The sequence below is a fragment of the Felis catus genome, chromosome B2 (assembly GCF_018350175.1).
Source record: "Felis catus isolate Fca126 chromosome B2, F.catus_Fca126_mat1.0, whole genome shotgun sequence".
In the NCBI taxonomy this organism is placed as follows: domain Eukaryota; kingdom Metazoa; phylum Chordata; class Mammalia; order Carnivora; family Felidae; genus Felis; species Felis catus.
Window position 1 is genome coordinate 60,913,778 of NC_058372.1, and position 17,140 is coordinate 60,930,917.

The 17,140-nt window shown below is 36.6% G+C and overlaps 1 long non-coding RNA gene across 1 annotated transcript in view; it reads right to left on the reverse strand.

Annotated features, from left to right (window-relative positions):
* LOC123385420 overlaps positions 1-10,381 on the reverse strand; it is a 289,914-nt gene extending 279,533 nt beyond the window's left edge. The window contains exon 1 of the long non-coding RNA XR_006597883.1: positions 9,855-10,381. This is a non-coding gene — a long non-coding RNA (uncharacterized LOC123385420). The remainder of the gene's footprint in view (positions 1-9,854) is intronic.
* Positions 10,382-17,140: the final 6,759 nt, after the last annotated feature.

Consider the following 17,140-nt stretch of genomic DNA (forward strand, 5'->3'; position numbering starts at 1 on the left):
GTGGATTAGGCTGTATTTCATTGAATTTTGAAAATGAACCATCAGATTGTAGTAATATGTAAGTCTTCATGGGAGAAGACACCCTTGCAGGTCAGGGAGGGGATTGGTATTTCTGTTAGGTAAATGGCTTTGCCTGTATTTCCATTATTTTTAGGGCATGAATTGAAATTAGTGTAGAAATCAAACCCCAACCTTTGCTCCCTGTGGATCAGGTATTCAATAGGGCAAGAATTCAAAATTATGAAAAAATCTGCAACATTTCCAGTGATTGCAACCCACTCATCAGCTTTGAGAATAACATGACTATTAAGAAATGAAGGGAAGCTTTTTATCTTGATGGGGTCTCAATAGTTCATTTTTGCTTTTGTTTCCCTTGCTTCCAGGGACGTATTAAGTAAGAAGTTGCTGTGGCCGAGGTCAAAGAGGTTTTTGCCTGCTTTCTCCTCTAGGATTTTGAAGGCTTCCTGTCTTACACTTAGGTCTTTTATCCATTTTGAGTTTATGATTATGTATGGTGTAAGAAAGTGGGTCAGGTTCATTTTTCTATTTGCTGAAGAGACTGTCTTTATTCCACTGAATATCCTTTCCTGCTTTGTCAAATATTAGTTGGTCATACATTTGTGAGTCCATTTCTGGGTTCTCTGTTCTGTTCCATTCATCCAGCTGTCTGTTTTTGTGCCAGTACCATACTGTCTTGATGATTACAGCTTTATAATACACCTTGAGGTCCAGGCATGTGATGCCTCCTGCTTCGGTTTTCTTTTTCAAGATTGTTTTGGCTATTCAGGGTCTTTTCTGGTTCCGTACAAATTTTAGGATTCTTTGTTCTAGCACCGTGAAGAATGCTGGTGTTATTTGGATAGGTGTTGCATTGAATATGTAGATTGCTCTGGGTAGTATTGACATGTTAACAATATTTGTTCTTCCAATCCATGAGCATGGGATCTTTCCATTTTTGTGTGTGCCTTCTTCAATTTCTTTCATAAGCTTTCTATAGTTTTCAGTGTATAGATTTTTCACCTCTTTGGTTAGTTTTATTCCTGGTATTTTATGGTTTTTGGTGCAATTGTAAATGGAATTGATTCCTTGATTTCTCTTTCTGTTGCTTCATTATTGGTGTATAGGAATGCAACAGATTTCTGTACATTGAAATTATGTCCTATGACTTTGGTGAATTCATGGATCAGTTCTAGCAGTTTTTTAGTGGAATCTTTTGGGTTTTCCCTATAGAGTATGTTGTCTGAGTAGATTAACAGTTTGACTTCCTCCTTGCCGATTTGGATGACTTTTATTCCTTTGTGTTGTCTGACTGCTGAGGCTAAGACTTCTAATACTATGTTGAATAACAGTTGCGAGAGTGAACATCGCTGTCACGTTCCTGACCTTAGGAGGAAAGCTCTCAGTTTTTCCCAATTGAAATGATATTAGCATTGGGTCTTTCATATATGTCTTTTACTATCTTGAGATGTAGTCCTTCTATCCCTACTTTCTTGAGGGTTTTTTTTAATCAAGAATGGATGCTGTATTTTCTCAAGTGCTTTCTCTGCATCTACTGAGAGGATCATGTGGTTCTTATCCTTTCTTTTATTGACATGAGGTATCACATCGATTGTTTTGCAGATATTGACCCAGCCCTGCATCCCAGGTATAAATCCCACTTGGTCATGGTGAATAATTCTTTTAATGTATTGTTGGATCCAGTTGGCAAGTACTGTGTTGAGAATTTTTGCATCCATGTTCATCAGGAAAATTGGTCTGTAGTTCTCCTTTTCAGTGGGGTCTTTGTCTGCTTTCAGAATAAAGGTAATGCTGGCTTCATAGAATGAGTTCTATTTTTTGGAACAACTTCAAGAGAATAGGTATTAACTCTTCTTTAAATGTTTGGTAGAAGTCCCCTGGAAAGCCATCTGGCCCTGGACTCTTGTGTTTTGGTAGATTTTTTATTACTAATTCAATTTCTTTACTGGTTATGGGTCTGCAAAGGAAACAATCAGCAAAACTAAAAGGCAACCGATGGAATTGGAGAAGATATTTGCAAATGACATATCAGATAAAGGGTCAGTATCCAAAATGTATAAAGAACTTATCAAACTCAACAACCAAAAAATAAATAAGCCAGTGAAGAAATGGGCAAAAGACATGAATAGACACTTCTCCAAAGAAGACATTCAGTTGGTTAACAGACCCATGAAAAAATGCTCAACATCATTCATCATCAGGGAAATACAAATCAAAACCACAATGAGATACCACCTGACACCTGTCAGAATGGCTAAAATTAACAACTCAGGCAGCAATAGATGTTGGTGAGGACTTGGAGAAAGAGGATCTCTTTTACACTCCTGGTGGGAATGCAAACTGGTGCAGCCACTATGTAAAACAGTATGCAGGTTCCTAAAAAAATTAAAAATAGAACTACCCTATGACCCAGCAATTGCATTACTAAGTATAGATCAAAGGGATACAAGTGTGCTGCTTCGAAGGGGCACATGCACCCCACTGTTTATAGCAGCGCTATCAACAGTAGCCAAAGTATGGAAAGAGCCCAAATGTCCATTGACATATGAATGGATACAGAAGATGTGGTATATATATGTATATATACAATGGAATATTACTCAGCAGTCAAAAAGAATGAAATCTTGCCATTTGCAACAGTGTAGATGCAACTAGAAGGTATTATGCTAAGCAAAATAAGTCAGTCATAGAAAGACAAATATCGTATGATTTCACTCAAATGTGGGATTTAAGGTACAAAACATATGAACACAAGGGATGGGAAGCAAAAATAATATAAAAACAGGGAGGGGGACAAAACACAAGAGACCCTTAAATACAAAGAACAAACTGAGGGTTGCTGGAGGGGCTGTAGGTGGGAGGATGGGCTAAACGAGTAAGGGGCATTAAGGAGGACACTTGTTGGGATGAGCACTGGGTGTTATACATAGGTGATGAATCACTGGAATCTACTCCTGAAAGCATTATTGCACTATATGCTAACTAACTTGAATGTAAATTAAAAGTAAATTAATTAATTAATTTATAAAAAAAGAAAAGAAAGGATAATCCATATCTTGGGGCAATGACAGATTTCTGTTGGCAGCTTTGATCAATACACATAGGTACAAGCAAATATCTCTAGTCAGAGATATTTGGGATTACCATTGAGTCTTCAGGAAAACCAAACCAAACCAAACCAAATAATAAAATGGAGTATTTTTAAAAAGCCTCAAAATTCAAGGTGATCTGTGACTCACTTAATTATTAATATAATGCACAAAACTTCAGAGGAAGGTACAAAATGAAAAGAAACAGCAAAATGTGACTCATAGTCAAAAGAAAAATAAGTGAACAAATAAATATCCATAGTTAAACCAGATGTTAGAATTAGTAGGTAGGAATTTTAAAATAACTATGGATAGTATGTTAAAGACCATAGATTCAGACTGATATGACATAATGGGAGGAGAAATTGAGAAATTTAAGGGAGATTTTAAAGCTACATAAAATAATCTATGCAATATATGAAACAAAAAATATATTAGATGGTATTATTGGCAAATTTTACCTAAAAGAATAAAGTATTAGTAACATTGAAGACTAGTCCATAAAACCACCTAAAGTGAATCCCGGAGAAAATAGAAGAATGACCTGTGGCACAGCTTCAAGCCATCTATCATGAATTAATTAGAATCTCCAAAGAAAAGAGAATAGGATAGGAAAAATCCTTTAAAGAAAATTTGTACTAAGGTTTTCAAATTTGATCAAAAACAATTTCAGTAACTCCACAAAAATTAAATATAAAGAACTCCACATGTAAACACATCCTTGCCAAATTATTGAAAAACAAAGACAAATCAAAAAAAAAAAAAAAAATAAGAGCAAAGATAAAATTAAGAATGTCATCTGATCTTTCATCAAAAAAAATTGGAATTCGGGGCACCTGGGTGGCACAGTCGGTTAAGTGTCCGCCTTCAGCCAGGTCACGATCTCGCGGTCCGTGAGTTCGAGCCCCGCGTCAGGCTCTGGGCTGATGGCTCGGAGCCTGGAGCCTGTTTCGGATTCTGTGTCTCCCTCTCTCTCTGCCCCTCCCCCGTTCATGCTCTGTCTCTCTCTATCCCAAAAATAAATAAAAACGTTGAAAAAAAATTAAAAAAAAATTGGAATTCAAAAAACAATGAATAACACTGCTAAGGGGTTAAAAGAAAAATGTCAACCTGTTATTTTATATCTGACAAAAAAATATGTTTCAAGGTGCCTCGGTGGCTCAGTCAGTTGGTCAAGCATCTGATTCTTGATTTTTGGAGTGGAGTTCCAACCCCTTGTCGGGCTCCCTACTGACAGCACAGAGCCTGCTTGGGCTTCTCGTCTCTCTCTCTCTCTCTCTCTCTCTCTCTCTCTCTCTTCATATCTTGCAGGCACATTCCCTCTCTCTCTCTCTCTCAAAATAAATAAATAAACTTAAGAATATATGTGTTTCAAAGATGAAAGATAAAGACATTTTAAATACGTGAAAGCTGAGAGAATTTGGTGCTAGCAGAATCTCAAAGGAAAACTGTTTAAGAAGTTCAAGCTAAACGGAAATGTGAGAAGTTGGAATTTCAGATTGAAAGGAAGAAAGGAGAACTGGGAATGGTAAATATATGGATTAATATAAAATATTGTAACTTTTCTTTTCTTAAATCCATTAAACATCAATTGCTGGTTCAAAGCAAAGTAACATATACACATTTACAGTTTATAACATACTTAGAAGCAAAATATATGACAGAAATATCACAACAGATGGGAGATGTAATAATGGAATTATACCACTTAAAAAATTTTACATTATATATAAAATAAAATAATATTAATTCAAAACACTAATGGAACAAATTTATATAAGGAGCAATACAATAAAAATCAATAATATAATATTTTAATATTTATAATTAATTCTAGTGATAATAATTATTACTTGATAACAGGTATTTATAATATACATTAATCCATAACAAGACAGGACATGAAGAAACTTAGAATAACAAAGAAAGGTGGCAAGGGGAAAACAAATAGCATATCAACCCTATGTGAAATTAAAATGGATTACACACTTCAATTAAAAATCAGAGGTCATCAGATGAATACAAAAAAACAAGATCCAATCTGACACATTTTTTTTTTATTTTTTTTTGAACGTTTATTTATTTTTGGGACAGAGAGAGACAGAGCATGCATGGGGGAGGGGCAGAGAGAGAGGGAGACACAGAATCGGAAACAGGCTCCAGGCTCTGAGCCATCAGCCCAGAGCCTGACGCGGGGCTCGAACTCACGGACCGCGAGATGGTGACCTGGCTGAAGTCGGACGCTTAACCGACTGCGCCACCCAGGTGCCCCCAATCTGACACATTTTAGAAGAAATATATTTTATATATATATAAGGACAGACAAGTTGAAAGTAAAAATATGATATGCCATGCAAAACCTACACATAAGAAAGCTGAAATAACCATGTCGATAGCATAGTAGACTTCAAAAAATAAGGTATTAACAGGATAAACAGGATAATTTCTTAATGACGAAAGTATAGATTCGACATGTACTAAATGTGTGTGTGTGTGTGTGTGTGTGCACTTCATAACAGTAACTCAAAACACAGGAAGCAAATGGCATGACTAACAGACAAAATAGGCAGATCCACAATCATATTTGGAAACTGTAGCATCCCTTTCTCTGTGATTGAAACACCAGTCAAACATTAGTAAGGCTGTCATATAAATGAACAACGTCAACGAACCTGATCTATTTTTGTTTTGTTTTCTTTTATGGAACACTACAGCCAATAACTACAAAATGCACATTCATTTCAAGGGCACATGAACATTCACCAAGACAGACCATATACTAGGTTATAAATAAGTCTCAATAAATTCTAAAATATTAAAATCACACAAAGCATTTTATCTGACCCCAACAGTAATAAACTGGAAATTGATTTTTAAAATACCTAGGAAATCCCCAAACATTTGAAAATTAAGCAACACTCCTCTAAATAACCCATGAACAAAGAAGAAATATCAAGGGAAATTAGAAAATATTTCAAACTGAATGATAATGAAAACACAGCATATTAAAGTTTGTGGAATACTGCCAAAGTAGTCAGACAGGGAAATTTGTGGCTTAAAATGGTTATATTAGAAAAGAAGAAAATTGTAAAATAAATGACTTGGACCTACATCTTAAGAAACCAGTATTACAGTAAATTCGGCTGACAGACTCTCTTCTTGACCAAACTTTAGTCAAACTCCTTTAAAGTGGGCTTCAGTGTCCATTTTCATTGGGCCTGCATCACCCAGTTTTAGCAAGATTCTTAGCAAGAAGAAATCACTTCTTTAGCAAGAAGATATAGCAAGAATCAGTAGAAAGAAGAAATAATTTTGGAGAGAATCCTCCACCCTCAAGATCTGATCATCTTAATATCTGACCAAATTCATCTTCCCCCACCATCATCCAGGTGATGTCTGATCACTTTGGCCTGCCTTCAGCAAGAATCTTGCCAAGATGATTTAGACAGAAGCCCCCCTTACCCTTGATGTTACTTCTTAGTTACTGTCTATCTACTGATCAACATCCAACTCTTTAACTATAAAAGTCTTTTTTGTCCATGCAGTATTTGGAATTGAGCCCAGTTCATTACTGAGGTCTCTTTTCCTCCATTGTATTAGTTCCTGAACAAAATCAGTTTTTACCGTTTTAACTACTGTCCAGCTCTGGTTTTTCTTTAATGCAATCCAAAATAAATAGAAGAAAGATAAGAAAGGAATGATAAAGATAAGAGGAAGTCAGTGCAAAAGGACATGAACAAACAGGAAGAAAAAAATCAATAAAGCCAAGAGTTAAACATTTTTGGTAAAACCTGAGACTAATCAAGAGAAATAGAGGGAGAGTAATGGAAAGTAATATACATACTACTGATATACTAAACGGCATGGATGGATCTTAAAAACAGTGGGCAAAAGAAACCAAATACAAGAGTTCAGAGAGTATATATGTGTATTTGTATTTGTATTTGTATTCTATTTGTATGAAATTCTAGAACAAGCTAAAACAGTCTATGGCAATGGAACCCAGAATAGAAGTTGCCTGGCAAAGGAGGGGTTTATGTGGATAGGGTATAAAGTAACTTAATGCAATACTAGAAATACATTAGTTTCTGTGTGGGTTTACATAGATGATATTTTCCAAAAACTCATAAAATTGTACCTTTACAATATATTCCTTTATATTATTAAATGATATATGTTAAAAATAAAATAGATGTGACCAGCAAAATCACCGAACTAATTCAGTTCTAGTCACTTAAGGGTATGGGTTCTAGTCTGCTATCTGTGTCACCAGATATATAAGTGGCACTTGTGTAATTATTCCAAAACCTGGTAAGATTAGGATGTAGACTCCCAGGTGCGCAAAAAATCAGAACAAGTGCTGGTATAGGATAGGATCTCCCCTTCCAGCAAGATCAAAGAAGGTGGTATGTAAGTTTCCGTCTGTATCCTGGCCGCTAATGCTGGTAATGACAGGAGTAGCAAGACGGCAGTAATTAGGACAGATCAGGTAAATAAAGGGTGTCTGATACTGAGACGTAGCAGGGGGTTTTATATTGATAATTGTAGTAATAAAATTAATAGCATCTAAGATTGAAGACACACCTGCAAGGTGTAAGGAAAAGATGGTTAGATCCACACGTGCTTCTGCGTGGGCTAGGCTGCCAGCTAGAGGGGGATATACAGTTCATCCAGTCCCTGAGCTGACTTCCACTATCCATGATGTGAGTAATAGTAGGAAGGATGGGGAAGAAGTCAGAAGCATCCATTATTTATTCGAGGGAATGCTATGTCTGGTGCTCCAGTTATTAATGGCACCAGTCAGTTTCCAAAATCCCAGTCATGATAGGCATTACTATAAAGAAAATTATCATGAATGCATGGGCTGTAACAATTACATTGTAGATTTGGTCGTCTCCTACTAGGTGCCAGGTTGGCCAACTTCGGCTTGAATCAGGAGAGAAGGCTAAGGGCAGTTCCTACTATGCCAGCTCAAGCACTGAATAAAAGGTAGAGAGTGCCAATATCTTTGTGGTTAGCAGAAAATAACCAGAAGCTTGTGAACATAGGTAAAACGGCCCTCTCCGTGGAACTGAGCATCCCGGAGCTGACTTCTGTAGATCTGTTAGAACCTGCTTGTGAAGGTTTACCCCTCCGATATTGGTAACTGCGCAAACCAAGCCCGAGTTTACCACATTCCTTTGGACACAGAAACTGGACTTTCCAGCTGCCCACAGGAATCAGGTACAATATGGTCTGGTCGGTTTTGGAAACATTCATCTTCACTGGTTTCAATTTCATTCCCCTCAATTTCATTCCTTAAATTGTTTACACAATTTAAATCCCACTGAGGGAAAGGGGATGGGCTGGTAAATGGGCCCATGCCAATTGGAAGGCACACAGCTACATAAATGAAGTCACTACCCAGTTCAATCAATTATTGCTATATAAAAGGGTGAGTACTCACAGAATAGTTTAATTATTCAAGAGTGTATGAAATTGAGATTTTTAGGTGGTACTTAAGTTGTCTAAACATCTCTCATTTCTAAGTCTATTCATTTAATTTAATAGCACTGCTGTGTGCTTCAGATATTTTCTAAAAATTCAGTTTAGTTACAAGTCATAATAAAGAGGACCAGTAGGGTATTAGTCATACCAAAATTACCCTCAACCTCGGGAGACTCACAGCCCTTCAGAGTTCTAGAGCCTAAATAACACTTCTAAATGAACACATCAACCTACTTCCTATTGAGTCTGAACACATCAACCTACTTCCTATTGAGACTGGCCAAGTGATAAATTGTGCTATCCTGGTGATATTTCACACACTTTAAAGTGATAATAGCTTCTTATGAAGATAGTAAAACAAACAATTCTCCAGTATGAAAACTGAATTGACAACACAGGAACAATATATTATTTGGTGATCAGTAATAGATCTTTGTCATGATTCATAAATCATTCTTATAAATAATAAAAATATTCCTCAGTAGCATTTTGAACCTTTCAGATTTCATTCTACATTATCTCATTTGGCCTGCAAAACAGCCTTAAGATATAAGATGTCAGCTATCCCCTCCATTGTTCTGTTGAGTAAATGGAAACAAAAAGCCTTTAAGTTATTACATAATATTACACAGCAGGCCAGAGGCACCCAGGGAAAGTTCCTGAGCTTTAGAATTCCTAATCCAGTAAAGACTGTTTCCTTCAGACCAGAGAGAACAAACCAGACACCTTGAGGCTATATGTGGACTGCAGGCATTTTTCTGGCTCACAGGGTTTCAGTATACACTTTTAAATTATGTGTCACAGGGACACCTGGATGGCTCAGTGGTTTAAACATTCCACTTCAGCTCAGGTCATGATCTCATGGTTCCAGAGTTCAAGCCCCGCATCCTGTGTCTCCCTCTCTCTCTCTCTCTCTCTGCCCCTCCCCTGCTCTCTCTCTCTGAAAAATAAACATTTAAGAAAATTCTCTACCTCTGTTTTTCTCTCTCAAAATAGATAAACTTTAAAAAAAGCTCTTAAAAAAGGGGTGCCTGGGTGGCTCAGTCAGTTAAATGTCAGACTCTTGATCTCACTCAAGTCAGTCATGGTCTCTGTTGGGCAGTGAGGAGCCTGCTTGAGATTCTGTTGCTCCCTCTCTGCCCCTCCCCCGCTCACACTGTTTCCGTCTCTGTCTCTCTCAAAATAAATAAATAAACTTTAAAAAAATTACTGACATAATTACCAATTCAGAGATTTCACCTAAAAATCTAAATAGCATACCTTTCTTTTAGTTCACAAATTTGGTAGTTCCTGGTGTGAAATCTGAAAATGGCTCCCAAAGACGCCTATCAGAAGAGACTGCGAGGTCCAAGAAAGAGGCCGATCATTCGGGATGGATAGGTGACAGGTTTCTAAGCAAGAGGCTTGTCCTGAGCAGCCAAGAGACAAGAAGAGCTCCACAATCACCCCGTCCGGAGGGTCTCAAAAATGAGCTCTCTCAAGTCGGCCTCCCTGAAAATGGCGCACAGACCTGGGCGCGCAGCCCGGCAAAAAGTGCCTTCCAAGGAAGGGTGTGCAAGTGGGAGGAGCCTCTGCCCTCGTCAACTGCGCATCGTGTCCTCTGCATGACCTCGTCCTACACTGCCTTGAATAAGTATATGAGAATACTCACTTTTTTTTTTAATAGAGCAAGAATTAGTTGAACTGAGTAGTGATTATTTAGGCAGCTTACATGCTTTTTGGTTTGCCACGGACCTCATTAACTACCTCATTCCCCTTCCCTCAGATACAGTTTGATGTGCCTGGATGCTCTGGGCACGTACAATTGTGGATCCCCCATTAGACTATATTACCCTTCAGACACTTGATCTCATGCAACTTTCTCTCTTTCCTTATGGACTCTATCTTTAAAATTCTCCTGACTTTTGGGAGGCACCTGGGTGGCTCACTCGGTTGAGAAACCCAACTTCAGTTCGGTCATGATCTCAGGGTTCATGAGTTCAAGCCCCACTTTAGGCTTTGCACTGACAGAGCCCAGTCTGCTTCAGACTCTGTCTCCCTCTCTGTCCGCCGCCCCCCCCCCCCCCGCCCCACTGGTGCACGTGCTCTCTCTCTCTCTCTCTCTCTCTCTCTCAAATAAATAAACATTAAAAAATAATTCTCCTGACTTTTAGGAAATAGAATCACCCTCGAAAGCTACAGGTTATTTGGCTCTGTGTCTTCTATTCATTATGATGATTGCTCTGAAACATCTTTTTTCCATATAGCCTATATATGACCACACCTCTTCTGAAGTAAAAAACATTTACTTCACAATTTACTCATGTTTTTATATTTTCTAATTGTCCCTTGCAATGCATTTATATTATTTGGGCTGCTTTGATATATAAACATTACTGCAGTGAAAGCTTTATGACAGAAAAATCTGTATTTTATTTACCTTCTGACCCCAGTCCCACAAGCAGCCCCTATACACTATAGACACTCAATAGAAAAACGTTGAAGTAACAAAATGTTTTTCCATAACAAGTTTCTTGTCATTCTCTATAATTTTTTATCAACTTAGGTTCAGAAATTTTCTCAGGAGGATGGCACATTTTAGTAGAAAATGCATAGGGTTTGGAGACAACAATCTCCTCTCCACAATTTAGCACCTTTGTGACTTGACAATTTGGCACCTTTGTGATTTTTAATGTGTCATAAAAATAAACAATTTCCCCTGCTTTAATATGAGAATGACACTACTTACCTCACAAGATTTAGTTAGGACTTACAGATAACTTGGAAAGCAGGTTTTGAGCACTGGAAATATGTGTTATGATAATTTGTGTTTTATAATGTCCCACTGAACTTTTCCTAGTATTTGGAGCAGAGTTTGATTGATATATAGGAAAATGCACTTTGCAGTCCTAGTGTATTTAATGAATTTTTTTTAAATAACTCAAGTAAAAATTCTCAACCATTTACATCCATAATTGCATTTTATTTTGAAACTGTAATTTATAAAACAACAACAAAAAATTCCCGGAGTCTCTAGGAAACTGGGAAGAAAGACCTCTATTCTGTTTTCTTTTTTTCTTTGGTCAATACTGATGTCTATGAGAGAAATCTGACCAGGTGAATCAGTACTAAAGACGAGAAGATTCTCATCAGTTATGAAAAATCACACACCTTCACTCCTGAATCACACACACTGGGAGGGAATCTGTTAGGAATTTTCACTGAGAAAACCTCTATGTAATAACCAGAATGTGGCTTTGGACAGCAAATTTAACTTTATTTAAGGCAGTGAGTTAATCAGCCAATTGGGAGCAGGCCCACTTTGCTTGCAATGTAAGATAGACCCAGGTACTTAGAAGTTTGAATAGAAATGGCAAAGAGATTGTAAAGTAGATGCCCCAGAAAACAAAACACAATGAATTATTTTTATTCACTCTGGTCCTTTCTCCCTCACTCTCCCTTGCTTTCCCTGCCTCTTCTATCTCTTATGTTCTATTCTTAGTTAATCTTGATAAAGCAAATTTTCTAGGTAATTTTTTTTTCCTATCAAGTTCCATATCTCTGTCTGCTGAGTTAGTAAGTAGGTCACTTCCACCAATTCCATTTCTGATTCAATTCAAAGCCCTGAGGCTCACTTTCAGCCGCAGAAAATGATAAAGCCCTGCTCTCTAAGAGAGCACACTGTGGTGCCTTTAAAATTTTAAAGACCAAATATGCCACCCTTTGCCTGCAGCATCCTCTCCCTCCAGAGCTCTTACATCCACACTTCCTTTGCCTTCTCAGGACACCTGTGCTTTGACCCATCTCTTTCCCCCAGTCCGTCAGCCCCCTTCTTCTGGCTTCTCTTTGTTTTCTGCTCAGAATGGATCCCAGCGTCAGTAGCTGTGATTCCATTGCCACGAGCAGTGTTAGCTTGTCATCATTTCAACACATTGCCCTTCAAATTCCCACCTGTGTCTCAATCTAGTTGTAGACCTTCTCAGCTCCTGGGCTACTGAACACATTAGGGAAAATAAAAAGTCATGTAATTTTTGGGATTGAAGCTAACACAAATTTATGGTTTCTAGCTCAAAATGGATTGCCTTTGCCACTCTGCAAAAATTCCCTTTGTTTTTCTCCCCATTATTCTCTTCCAATTGTCCTGAACACCTACTGTAAACCTGTTTCACTCTCCTCATACTTAGTCTATATACTGTGCACTGCCCATTTCCCTGAACAATATAAACCATCATCTTTTAGTTCTGGAGCTAAATAGAGGATCTGGCTAATTGCCTTCAACTCCAACACTTCTTAAGAACACATCCACTTGTTTGCTCCCTGTCTTATTTACTTTAAAGATGTGTGTGGGGTGTGTGTGTGTGTGTGCTCACACATGTAGAATACTTATTTTTCTAGATTTATCAGAATATTGGAAAATATATAGAAAGTATATGTCACTTATTTTATTATGCTTCTAATTATTAGGACTAACCCCTGAATCATCTTTATTTTGACACAGGTCTACACAAGCAATGAACAAAAAAAAAAAATGGCTTGTACATTTTTATTCTCTGTAACGTATTTATACCTTCTCACTCTCTTTCAGAGCAAATATTAACTTACTGTGACCCTTCAAAATCTACTTGAATTCTAGACTGGGATTGAAATATATTTAGAGATATATTGCAAGATTTCGTGGGTCTATGAAGCCCCAGGATCTGAATGTACCATTTTGGAATATATGATTTTTTAACATAAAATTTATTTAGGTTTAATTTATATATATTAAAGTGAGGTTTGAAAAAAATACACCAGTGTAATCCAGAAAGTTTCCTTTACCTCTTTGTAGTCATCTCAATGCTTGGCCCTAGGTAACTGCTGATCTATTTTCTGTCATAGCTTAGTTCTGCCTGTTACATATAAATGGAATCATATACTATGTGTTCTTTATATCTAGTTTGTTTCACTCAGCATAATGTTAAGATTCATTTGTATTATTATATCAATAATCTTCTCCCTTTATTGTTGAGTAGAATTATCTTATAAGGATATATGTATTTGTGACAATTTATGGAGAGTATGTTTTGGCTTTCTCATCAGACCCTTAGAAGAGAATGTTATCCAAAAGAAGTATAGGAATCACTGCTCTAGATAAAGCTCATACGGTTCCCTTCCTTGTTTTAATCCTAAGGGAAGATTTCTGCTACCGATCAGCAACAAAATTATGTTCTACGTGAAATGCAGTTAGTTCCCTGTCCTACATATTGGAATTTTAATTGACCAAAACAGTTTGTGAAAACAACTGGACAAGGCAACATCTATTTGCTCCATTTTGTTTTTTTCTCTTGTATATTTCTATTTTCTAACTCTTACTCAAGATTCAGACTTTGATTTAAGAGACAACTCCATCCTCCACACTTGGAAAGGTCAAGTACAATCAAGATAAGGCTGGGTTCCAGGTTCATGAAGTGCTGCAAACCTCTTAGGCCTGTCTTCATTGAGATTTTGTAATAAATGTTGATAATAATTCCTAGAAACTCATATTGTCCAGTTTAGCACATTAACAAAGGATATGTAAAAGGAATTTAAGGTTCACCACTTGCTTTTCAGTTAAGAATATCCTCTAGACTGAGTATCCTCTGCATTAAACATATCCCTTGAAGAGTTAAAGTAATGAGAATAAAGATACCTATCAAATGTCAGGAAATTGACAGTTTAAAAGGATTTAGTGATTACAGGTAAGACCAGATTTTTTTTAAGTAAGCTCTACAACCAATGTGGGGTTGAACCCACAACCCCAAGATCAAGAGTTTCATGCTCTTTCAAGTGAGCCAACCAGACACCCTCAGTAAGGCCAGATATCAATACAACTGACAATATAAAGACAGGAAATATTCTGAGGTCATCAAGTCAAATATTTTCCTCCTAATCCATAAAAGCCTGGCATTGTCATATGAACATAAAAGATATATAAAAAGAAATGACCAATTGAGATCAGTCCTTCAGAAATTTCTGAGACACTGAAAATGTATTTAAATGTTTTTTGTTCCTTTCCTTTCCCAACCTTGGAAATTAAGCATAAAGGAAATGATGTGACATTCTAAAAGTTAACCTGGAAATTTTGCATTTGCCCTTTGTAAATGATAAATAGTTCCATCAAAAATTAGTAAGCTCATGTATGGCTGCAAAAAAATAAAATAAAATAAAAAATAGTCATAAACTGTTTCAGCCTTGCCTATTATCCTTAATATTGAGAATGTTTCTCTCTGAGACTACTTACATTTCTCATGATATCCTTCAATGTAACTTTATTTTCTCTTTTATCTTATATGGATAAAGGTTTTGTTTTTGTGATTATTTTTCAGAGAGAGAGAGAGAGCATGAACGGGGGGGCCTGGGAGGGGGGTAGATAGACACAGAATCTGAAGCAGGCTCCAGGCTCTGAGCTGTCAGCCTAGAGTCTGATGCAGGGCTTGAACTCACGAACCACAAGATCATGACCTGAGCCAAAATTGGACACTTAACCAACTGAGCTACCCAGGCGCCCCTATATGGATGAAGTTTTAAGGAATACACGTGTATAATATATTTAAATGAAGTATGGGATTTTCTCTATAGTTATGTTTCTCTGTCCTTCTAAGTCTGCGGTATTAGTAGACTGCATTTGACCTGCTATATAGTTCAGTGTATCCCTATATTTCTTATTTCACTTTGAAAATTGACATATTTGTTGATTAAAATTTCTATTTTCTAATCTAAATTAGGTAATCTAGATTGAAGGTGAATTGGAGCCCTCATTACCTATGCCAGTAGCTACCAAAGATGCAGTTGTACAAAGCATAAAACATGAAGTACTTAGATCTTTCCTAAATAATTTTTGCAGGATGATAAACTGATGTTGTACAACTTCTAAAATATCAAGCTGTGAATATTATTGGATATCAAAAGTATGGTATCTTATACACTTTCCCTGGTTGTAAAATGCCACTGTTATCCTGTCTTTGAAAGAACACATTACTTTCCAACGCATAAAAAAAATTCTATTTGCCATCATGGCTTCATGAAGTTTTAAGGATATTATATTTCTTAGAAACCACGATGAAGTATAATTAAGATATGTGAGTAATGTGTATGGTCATTATTTTAAAAACTCTGTTTGGTAAGGAACTACATTAATATTAAATAGTAAACACAACTATTGAAAATAAAGTACCTGGAGAAATTTAGAAACCTCTTCCCTACATTTTGTTTCTTAATTTTAGTTCATAAAGCATTTTTCTTCAAATAAACTAAAATTAAATATGCCCCTAAATATTCAGATGTTTCATCAAAAATTAAATTAGTTAATTTTACTTCAAATAATAATTCTTCTATCTGATTCACCTCTATACCACTTTTAAAAAATCACAAGTATGTGTCCATTATGCTTTCTTAATAACTCATACTTTATCACCTTTGCCATTTCTTGATTTAATTATCTAATAAATGATCCTTAGAAATTTAAGGGGATATTAAATAAACATTTCCTATTGTCTCAATCTGGATGAGAATGCAAACCTGGGAACAGTAGATGACTGGTTTCACCAAAATTTCAAATAAAGATCTTGCTTATGGAATGGAAATTTAGTTCATTCCCATCCCAGGTGATATATAAGGGGAAAAGGAGAACAATTTCAGGAGAGTATTGTTAGAGAATAGAATTATTCGAAGGGAGTTGTCTGCATTTTGTGCTTCCTCCACCCATCTTGTCCACTACCATTTCAAATAAACTGACTTCAGGAGCCCTAGTAAGTTTTATACATGCCTTTTGGTCTTTCAACAGCATAGGGACTGATGTGTGACACTTTTCAGCAAAAAAAAAAATCTAAAGGTGAGAAGATATTGCATCTGTCTCTGATGTTAGAAAGATGATCATCTCGCACTTCTAAACTTTGGCTGGGTTATATGTGTACATGATAGGAGCTGAGTTGGAGTCATCTTGAGAGGAATCTGCTGTTAAGCTTTGCAACCATGAGTGAAGTGAATTCAATGGCAACAGTCTTTGCAGGGTGTCATAGTCAATACAGGATTTACAGAGGGAGCCCTAAACCATGAGCCATCACCCATTTGGAGAACAGTGCAATGTTGAAAGTCACTCATCTACAAAGTACCAACAAAAGTACCTTGTGTGTTTTGAGGCAGTATATAAAGCTCTGCCAGAAAGAGTTTCCAGAAGCTATAGTAAGATATCATCAGTTAAAATGTTGACATTTTTCTTTAATCTCCATCCCACTCCCCCGGCTGTCATCTGCCAAGTGTGAGTCAGGCTTGAGATTGTGTGGGAAGGTAAAAGGTATTAAACTGAATGAGAGCTGTAATCGTTGAAATTATATAAAAATGAAATTATTTCTTAATACCTAAAAGTGAACCAAAAAAGCTCTGAGATTTGCATGGAATAAAAAATCCTCAAGTATAGGACAGAGTGATCTGATTGAGTACCTTTGAAAGCTACTGATAAAAGGAAATAAAATCATTTTCTACATAAAAGCCTGTTGAATACAGTCCATTCAACAATTTGATAATGAATGGAAGACAAGTAGCAAAGCCCT